Here is a 10,000-nt window from a genome sequence, read left to right as displayed (position 1 = left end):
CTTTGTAGAGCCTTCCACAAGCATGCAGCGTTCTCCTCGGACTCAGTATTTAAGACTGCAGTTATTATGTTCAATGTGCGTTCGATATAACGCTCTTTTGATCTCTCACTAGCCTCTTCCCATGGAAGCATGGGCTTTCGACTAAGCGGCATTACGCGACATTCTTCGAGGAAGGCATTCAACTTACGACGACGCACCACACGCTCATCACAAACCGCCTCTTCAGACGAAGAAGCTGTGTCGGAAGTAATGTGGTCAGAATCAATGGTATTATCAGCTATTCTGAGACCACAGAGCGAACTTGTCAGGTTAACCTCAGCCACCACAAAGCTGCACTCTTGCTCATCCTACGAATAAAGAAAATATTTAGTTATAACCGTGGATCAAGTAGAATTTCAGTGTTTACTTTCTTGTCCGAGTCAAGCCGTATAACCACCAATTTATATTCTCTATTCTCCCGCTAAAAGGCATTGCCGTAAACTTCCTGCGGGCAATGGTGAAAATTTTCCTTACCTCTTTCTGAAAGACTAGATGCTTAGCAGCGATGGTAACTTCTAGATCGTCATCACTTTCATCGTCGCCATCTTCCTCACCTTCATTTCCATCATCAGAGTAATTTCCATCATTGTCAATATCCGATTCTCTTTTGCTGAGCGAAGCCAAATTTGCCTTACACCTCTTACAGACAGCTGGAATTAAAAGGGAATTGTTCGAGGTCATTATAGAAAGAGACTTTCACGTAGAACGACTTTTTTGTACAGTGGTCCGCCACAGTTATATTACTGAAAACTGTTACGTTATCTGGTGTGGGGGCAAAAGGGAGGTGGGGGATGTGAATGACGGCGTTAGCCGCGCATGTACATACCTGATCCTACAGGAAGTAACAACTTTTGCGTCTTTTGCACAAACTTTGACAGAGCGAAGGTAAGGCCGCATGCGCCAGTGGTGGAGGGAGACTTATGGACAGCAAGAACTTGAGGAATACTGCATAAGACTCGACCATGACTCCCTTTGGCGCGCCACCAGCGAGTCCCAAACAGGTCACGATGACGCGGGCATACAGTGGCTGTTACGTCGTTCTCGTCAGGTGCAAAAATTCCTGCAAATATCACTCTCAGTTCGCATGGTTGAATATACGCTGAAAAGGATTTTTAGTTGTATAATATATCAAGTATCATCGTCTCTATTTCTTTCTTTCTTTCTTTCTTTTTATTCTTTATTTATTTATTCATGCATTATTCGTGGTATACAATGTCTATGTCGGTGTGCCATCCGTGGTTTGGCTATTTAACGTTGGTTTACTTGTACGACGCAAGCACAAGCATAAGCACAAGCATAAGCACAAGAAAGCAACAGGTAAACCGGGGCGGCGCAAGCATAAACAAGAAAAGGATATTGTTCCTTTTTCTTGTGCTTGCGCTTATGCTTATGTCGTTGCGTCACCTGTGTAAACCAGGACAAGAACAAGCACAAGCACAATCGCAATCACCTTGTGCTTATGCTTATCGCACGTGTAAATAACCTGGTGTTTATGCTTGTACTTATGCTTATGCTTGCGTCGTACGTGTAACCAGCCTTTAAGGCCCAGCCCTTTGACTCTCCTCTCTCGCTTTCCTGTGCAGCGCCCCCCACTCCACCCATGTTCTCTGTGCCTGCGATCGTGAATTGATCACTGCGAAAATCCATAAGCTATCAATACAATATCACACACACAACATAACATAACATAACATGGTAGGTATTGTTTATCTGCTCGAACAAGGAGAAGTGTTGACTCATTTAGTACCTCAAAGTCGTCGCTGATTTTGCAAACAGTTAGGTGTCCTTTTACGTCTCTATCGCAGTCTCGGATAGAAACACATTCAATGTTTGCGGGGTAATCTGTACTCGCGCCACAAGGACCACCAACAAATTTAGAAAACCCACAGAGATCCATATCCTCGTTAAAGTTTAGTTACACGGGTTAATTAGTTTGGGATTGCTGCGCTGATCAAAAGACGGGTTGAAACAGCGCAAACGTATACGTAGCTGTAGAAATTAACGGTCCCAGGCATATCGTGGGAAATATCGATTATTTACATTTCCATTTGCTAAAATACCTCGGCGGAAAAATGTATGATTGGAAAAGGATTCAAGAATCACCACCTAAAATACCGCTCCACTGAAACATCAGGAAACAATCGCTACAAATTCATTGCATTTGGAGTAAGATTTTTTATTTTATTTTCTGGATTCGAAAAAAAGTTGACATGTCAAACATATGTAATTTAACACGGCTGGAAAATCAATGAAACCTTTAAAATCACCAAATACAAATATACAAGACCTCAAATATTACATTCTTGTAAATCCTCAACTCGAAGAAACCTAGCAAGTTAATAGCAATAATAAAAAGTATTGACAATGGAAATCGCACCAAATGCAAATTAAAATGTCATGCAAGCACTGTCACGCGCTAATGTTAGTGTTCCCCAAAGAAGCTTCAATTGGAGAATTTATAAGGATAATCCAAGATACGAGAGAGAACATTACTTGTCTTGGCTATGGTTTTCTAACAAAAAAAAATATGGTTTAAGAAATTTTCAAACAAATCAGGGAAAGTAGTATTAAAATTTTTCCTTCACGACACGCGCTAGAATTGGAACAGCGCGGTATGCAGAAAGACTGAAAATCGCTTAGACGTTTGATTCTCCCAACAAGAAAATATTCACAGGCCGCCGGTAGAATTTTTGTATGTTTGTAATGAAAGGTTAAGAATCCCTAGAAAGTATTTTTTTATTGAAAAAACAATGCGCACCAGCTGAGATTTTTACCCTAGGATGTAGAGTAAAATTTAAGCGAAACGACCATGATTCAGAGGAGGTTCATGTGGGGGCCCCTAAATTGTTTGGAAAAGCGAAAGAAAAATATCAACTATCGGTTTTTAGAAGTTCAGATGGTGTACTTTTACGAGGTATAAAAGATAGTTTCCCTTTTTTCATGTTCTTGCTTTACGAGGCTGCTAAACATTCACAAAAGTGGCCGATTTTGAGGGTGGCTCCGAGCCCCATCTGGGCAAAATCAGACAATGCTCGATTTCTCGAAAAATAAAATTTTCGAAAATACTTTTATATAGGGAATCTTTTGATGAAATAAAATGGAGGTAGATTTTTTTCGAACTGTCGGACGATGTTTGATATTTACAGGCATCGGCTCTTAAGTATTAATGAACACTAGGTATTTGTGGTGATTCAAGACATTTTAACAGGGAAAATTGAAAGAAATGTTTAAGTCAACGAAGAGAAATCTGTGTAAGATATACAGATATTGATTAATAAATGTTTCTTTTGTTTTCCCATCATGAATTATTAATGAGTTTTGTAAGGTATTGTTATCCTTCACATGTGGGGATATTGATGTCGTCATGGTTACAGACATGTCAGACCATACTATTAGTGCATCCTGTTCATGCGTGCAGTCATGTGGCTCTTGGTGTCATTAACTAAAATTCCATTTCAAGATACAAAGACAGTGAAACTATAGCTGTGACTTTCTTCAGTCAAGGCGATCACTTTTTCCGCTGCTTTTAAAATGAATAAAAAAGTGAAATTTCTCGGATTTGGATTTTTGTTATCTATGTAATAAACGGAACATGTTATGAAGGCGGAGGGATAAGATTTGTTTTCATTCTTGCGCTGAATTATCTCTCACTCCTTTGCTGCACTGACTAGTGAGATGTACTATCAGCACTCTTAGGACACTTCCCATTTGACAGACTGACCGGCCACACCAGGCATTTGGAAGGACTAACTCTACAACGCCTTTGAATTAACACACTTCGAGGATGATATATACTCCTCCAGAAGAATGCGAGGGATTATCATGCCAGTGTTCCTTCTAATTGTTGCATTTTCTTTGTAAACTGCTGGGTCTGGTCGGGCAGTTCTGACAAAGGGAAAGCACCCTAAGATAAAGACAAGTACGTATTCACGGCGGTCATGTGATATCATCCTCTATTTATTGATGCTTTAAAGGTTCTTAATGGAGCAAAGACAAATAATAATCATTTTTTGGAAGAGTTTTTGTTTGTCACTTGCGGAATAATGAAGGTCAAGGAAAGTGGGTTCTACCTCAAACCCTTGCTTCTTCATGAACATCACAAAAATCCAATTAAATAATTATTGTTTTATCACATATTGTTTTTGAGACGGATATCCAGCCCCAAAAGCACCAGTGAGGATCCCCTGTTTATTTCCCTTTAAACAAGGAAAAATATAAATCAATTAACTAACTGTGAGGTCGTTGGCCAATGATACCAAGCTCGTGGATTGTTTTGGAACTCTGCAGGTTGGGTGATTTCCGGAATTAATTGTAGGTTGTGAGCAAATCCATTTTAAGAAAGCAAGTTCGTGCACAATGTACCGAGATTTGCCAAAATTAATGGGTAGCTAAGAAATAACTGAAAATTCGGCTTATAACTGAGAAATAACTAGCCATTTATCTGTTGGCTGAGATTCCAATACCCTCATACAGACAGACCCTCGTATGTTTTACAGTTGTAAAACAGTTGTTTTTTTTTTTCTTTTCTTTTTTTTTTTGGCTTCTGACATAGGATCGATTACAGAATGAGCAGATGAAAACGCTTTTCTCCATTTGACATGACCTGAGATAAGCGGAAAGACACTTCGTCAGTAGGCTGGAAATAATATCATTGTTTTCTTGTTAACTTTCGATTCGAACGCCAAAAGTTTACAAGATTGTACATCACTGCAGTGATGTCCACCGAATGAATGAATATACATTAAACGCAAATATTGCCTGGAATTTATAATTTGTTTTTAAAACTAGTTTAAAACTATTGTAGTTTTATTGTTACTTGCTCTTATTGCCACAATCTGAAACACTCAAACCAAAAATATAAAAACGTTTAAACCATTTTAAACATAACCAAAAATGGACTATAACGAGAATCTCATAATCCGCTAAAATGATACTCAAGCTTTTTGTTCCATCATTTCATGGAGTGATTTATAGATGTGGTGTGCAGTTATGTTGATTTGTATTCACACCTTTTTTAGCCTCAAGATCAGATGAACAAGGTCAGGAATGTCAAGCACCTATTGAAGATCGTATTCGTTACGGGGAATTTCGCAGATCTCGTACCCTCTGTTGGCCCAGCGTGTTGGGAAGACATGTGATCATGAGGTCTCATTCTACATTCGAGCTTTTTGAAGTAGAAGTTTACTCTGCTCAAAGAGGTATAATATTTACGGTATAACAAGCTTGTATTTTCAGTGATTTATTTATTTCTGCTCTCCGGCCTTTCTTGATTATAATGTAACTTGGCAAGTCTTCCGATTTTTCTCGTTATTCTCACAAGCGTTCAACTTCATTAAAAAATACTCGGGTAACCCTCGCTGACACGATTAATGCACAGACTAATTCACGAAATTAAATTTTTTAGACGAAAGCCTATAATAAAGCTTGGAATAGACAATCGCTTTAATTGAATTTAGTGCTTGCATCATCAACTTTATCTGAATCATATTCGACTGAAATACGACGTGTAAACTGTAGGCCCAAATTACCATCGTTTGTTGTAAATTATCGTGATGTATGGTATTCTTTAGCATCTCAAAGCATGAAGACTAAGTTTTTAGGTCGCGTCAAACGTTTGACCGGGAAAAAAAAGTGACCTAAAATCACAAAAAATGCGGAAAAAATTGTCAGAGGTGTTTAGCAATATCTTAAAAGTTAGTTCTGGTACCTTCGCTACATAAGTTTCGTCGCATTCTTTAAGAAACAATTTCAAAACGGTATCTAGCGGATTTTCTCCAACGATCTTCCAACGATGTTTTCATAAATTATGAAGGTTCCGCTAGATTTATTTCTCTCATTAGGAAAGAGTTTAATGGGATTTTCTAATTTTATAGGGGAAAAAAGAAAGGAAAAACCCTAAGTCATCAAATTAGTTTTTGCGTTATTTTTCAAATACTGATATCAAAGATACTTTTGGCAGTGTCGTGCCGTTGCCGTGGCAACAGTTGGGGACTCCTGGACAACCTTAACAAACTGCCTGACAAAAGTAGTTAACAAATATCAAATTGTTTCCCCTTCTAAATGATCCACTTTGTTGTAATCATTTTCCTTTTTAAAGCCACTTGTACCTGTGGAAAACACTTTGGAGCCTCCATAACAACCCTCATTAAGACCAATAACTCATTTAAAACTGGGTGGGAGAACCAAAAGTGGCGATCATGTATGCGCTCATTGGTATGTGAACTTGAAAAGGGATTCATTACTCTGCTGTTGAGAGGAGACCTCTAGCGTGAGAGTGTAAAGTCGTTTTCTTTAAGAAAGGAGATTGTGTTTTATATTTGAAGATACATAGGTGTCTGATTAGCTTAACGTCTTTAAAAAACCGAAAATATTATTACCACACAAGTGAATAGTTCTTTCCGCGTGCGCTAATTGGCCAACTCGGAGTTGATTATCCAATTACTATTCCTCTCCGAGTAGCCGGCGTGCGAGATTTGAAGTTTCCGACCACATTTTACAAATTTAAAGTAGTTTTTTTGGTTCGCTTTCTTTTTTCAGTTTGAGTGGTGTATACTAAAACAATTATTCACCTTCTCTTCGGTGACTACTTGTTAGATATTAGGTGTCTATAAATTTCAAAGTTGTGCTAGTGAGTATCTTCAACATTTAGAGTCGGACAAATCCTTTTTCATTTCAAACTGGATTTGCTTACATTTCAAGCCTCTTGTCGCCGAATAAAAAGCCAATCGTTTGCACTGCAGGTCTTCCAGTTCAGTGTAACCAAGACGACAATATTGTGCTAATTCTTCTTTAAAAAGAAGGAAATTAGGAACTTGGCTCTAAGTTTTCGCCCACGTATAGTCAGGTACCCAGTATCCGATCAGTTGAAAAATAATTTCAATTTTTGCAACGCCCTAGTTAGTTTACGGAAGACGGAGTATGCCGAAAGGAAACCGTGCATTTAAGCTTTGAGATGCAAGTCTTGGCGAGCTTTAAGCTTTAGCATCATTTGCAGAGGGCGCAGTTTTGTTAGTGAAATTTTCATGACTAATATTCACGCTTTTCACTGCACAGTAAAACGACCGTTGTTGAACAAAGAGTCTGTTAATCATGATGTATTCGAAGTAACCTTTCGATGTTTGCAGTGAGTATTCTCAAAGAATTTAAGTAGTTAGAACAATTTTCATTTCTTCGTGAAATGTAGTGTTTCTGTAGTAACAGAGGCCAAAATCATCAACAAATTTTTCACTATGCTTGCCCAGAATACGACCGGTTTGGTGGTTGTTCACTTTATAAGTGCGCTACACGCCATGTCACCGAGGTGGCAAAAAGGCCCGTAGCGTGTGCATAAATCACGAAAACAAGGAAGCGTTCTTGATTTACTTGACAAGTGAGCTGCAAAATCGACAAGAATTCCTTTCCTGGAAAAAAATAAGAGTAATATGAAGAATTTGTGTGAGATTTGACGCTGATAAATAATAAAGCACCTTTTAATTCCAAAACGATGGAATTACCTAGTGATAAATGATCATACCAAGAAGTGTGAATTTTTGACTTTGCAAAAACAGTAGTCCACAAGCTCATGGATTGGATAAATGTGGTCTTTGTGTTAAACTTGCAAATTTCTTGTCGGACTTCCTATTTTTATTGATTTATTTATTTATTTATTATTTATTTATTTATTTATTTATTTATTTATTTATTTTGTCTGATGGCAAAATATGATATTCGCGGAACAAAATTTTTGTTGTTCTCTGGTCGCAAATTTTGTTGCTGCTGGCAATCTCGTTATCCTTCACATTTAAATTTCATGTTTCCAGCTCAGAACTCTACGTAAATACAGGTTACGTATACAAACTTTCCCGTTTTTTTCCAGCGCAAAACCCTATTCTCTGTCTAGACGACCTACCCTATTGGTCTGATGAATGTATTGTTTTAACAGGTAAATGAAATCTGATCTTTTCACGTCTACGCAGATCGTCACGCAAGCTCACATTTCATAGACATTCTGCACGTCAAATAAAGAAGGCCAAAAAATAAATAAATAAATAACCAGTCGACCATAATATTTTTACTCTCGAAGACCGGGTCAACTTTTCTGCCTTCAATGAATAAGATGCAACAGTAAATTTCCTCGCAACGGAAAGAAAAACAGTAAAAAACTATTTTTATCATTAATTAATGAGATCAATCAGCAAAGAATGTGCATTTCATCAGCTTGTTGTGTTGAAATTTCCACTGCGCTGTGCTCAAAAATTTTGCCCAGTAATACCAAATATTAGCTCTTCTGAATTAAACGAAACATAAAAAAAATCATCGAGTGTTCGTTTGCCAGCCCTACTTTAATTTTGCTGATTGGTAAAAATATGATTGACATGTAGCTTGTGTCTTCTAGTCTGTGTCTGTTGATTGCAGTGATGGCGGCTGTCTTCTCTTGCAATTTATTCAGGCAATTTTTCGCTCCACATATCTGTATGAAAAGTAGAGAAGCGGAAGGCGCCTGCGTGTTAGGTGAGAGGGAAAACAAAGCTAAAATGGCTTTTCAAATCGTCATGTAATTTAACAGAGGCACCGGAAAATAACCTAGTGAAACAAGTAAGACCTTCCGAAAACTTAGACCTAAGACCTCGGGGTCTTCGTTTTCTTAGTACGAAAACTAGTGCGAAAACTCAGACCGCTTGTAAACAGGGGAAATTACAGGAAAGAAACCCGGGAAAAGTTACCACGAGTCAGAGATTTAGACGCTTGATGTTGTTTCTCAGGGTTTATTTTAAACAGACACAACGCCATGACACGCTTGCATGTTATGTGACAGAAAAAAAAACCCTCTGGCATTCGCCGACGTTTACTTTAATATTGGCACGGAAACGAAAGATAGGGTCTTTTGAATAAAGAATAAAAACTATTTCAGTCACCCATCAGACATAATTAATAATAAGATTGACCATCTACAACATCCATTTATTGTTTGCGTAACTTACGGCTGAATTGTGGACTTGTTATGCGGAACGCTGAAGGCAGTGCGTGTTAAAAATTGGGCGATTCCGTTTTTTTCATCGTAGTCAAAGATCGCGGTGTTTTTCTATTGTGCGATTTCATTGGCTCCAGTCCACCTTGGAATCACGTGAAAGATCAGAGGTCGTTAAGAGTGGACAAATACTATGTGCAATTGGATTGGCTCCAGTCCAACTTGGAAGCATGTGCAAAATCAGGAGTAGATAAGGAGCTATCAGGGTGCACGTGCATTAACGCTCAAGTGCTGATCAAGCCCAACACTCCTGGAATGTTCCTGAAATCTGGAGAAAGAAGTTCTCTAATCGAACCAGTCTGTTGATTTGTCAAATAGTAAACGGAGATTGAATTCTTGGATTTATTTGCCCTGTTGTTTGGTTGTATCGAGCCACGAATACTTGCATAGAGTGTGCTTCCAACTGAAAACCTGTTTCTTGCCATCGATCAAACCAACGAGTTTGCCAATCGAGGTAATGTCTTCACTGTGGTGTGTCCACCAATGGAACCAACGACTTTTGCGGCTCGTTACAGTTGTAAGTTATCAAATGAGGAGTTCAACTGGTTAGCAAACAGTTTGTCCAAACACAAAATTTGAAGCAACTTTCGCAAATCACGGAAAAAGTTACATAGAGAGCTTCTTTAGCGCCTCGCGAGGACACGTGGATGGTTTTTATGGCAATTGTAAAGGATTTTTATGTGAACTAAACGCTCCATGAGCGTACACTGGCTTGCCTGTGGTACGTGTTACACAAAAACAGAAGGCACTGAGTTGGGTGATATTGAACTGCAGCGCTCCATTTCATTTTTTTAAGTGGGGGATCATTAAGACCATCTGAGGGGTCACCCAGACGTCGTGCCAGCAGAGGCTCTTTGCCTCAGTCGTTCACACGTTTAATTATTTTGTAATGCCCTGTCCCCTTTTGAGGTCTTCTTATTTCTTAAGCTTTGGGAATAAATTCAGTTCAAAGAT

The sequence above is a fragment of the Montipora foliosa genome, chromosome 10 (genome assembly GCF_036669935.1).
Source record: "Montipora foliosa isolate CH-2021 chromosome 10, ASM3666993v2, whole genome shotgun sequence".
Lineage (NCBI taxonomy): Eukaryota > Metazoa > Cnidaria > Anthozoa > Scleractinia > Acroporidae > Montipora > Montipora foliosa.
The sequence above is the reverse complement of the archived record's forward strand: the minus strand, read 5'-3'. Positions refer to the sequence as shown.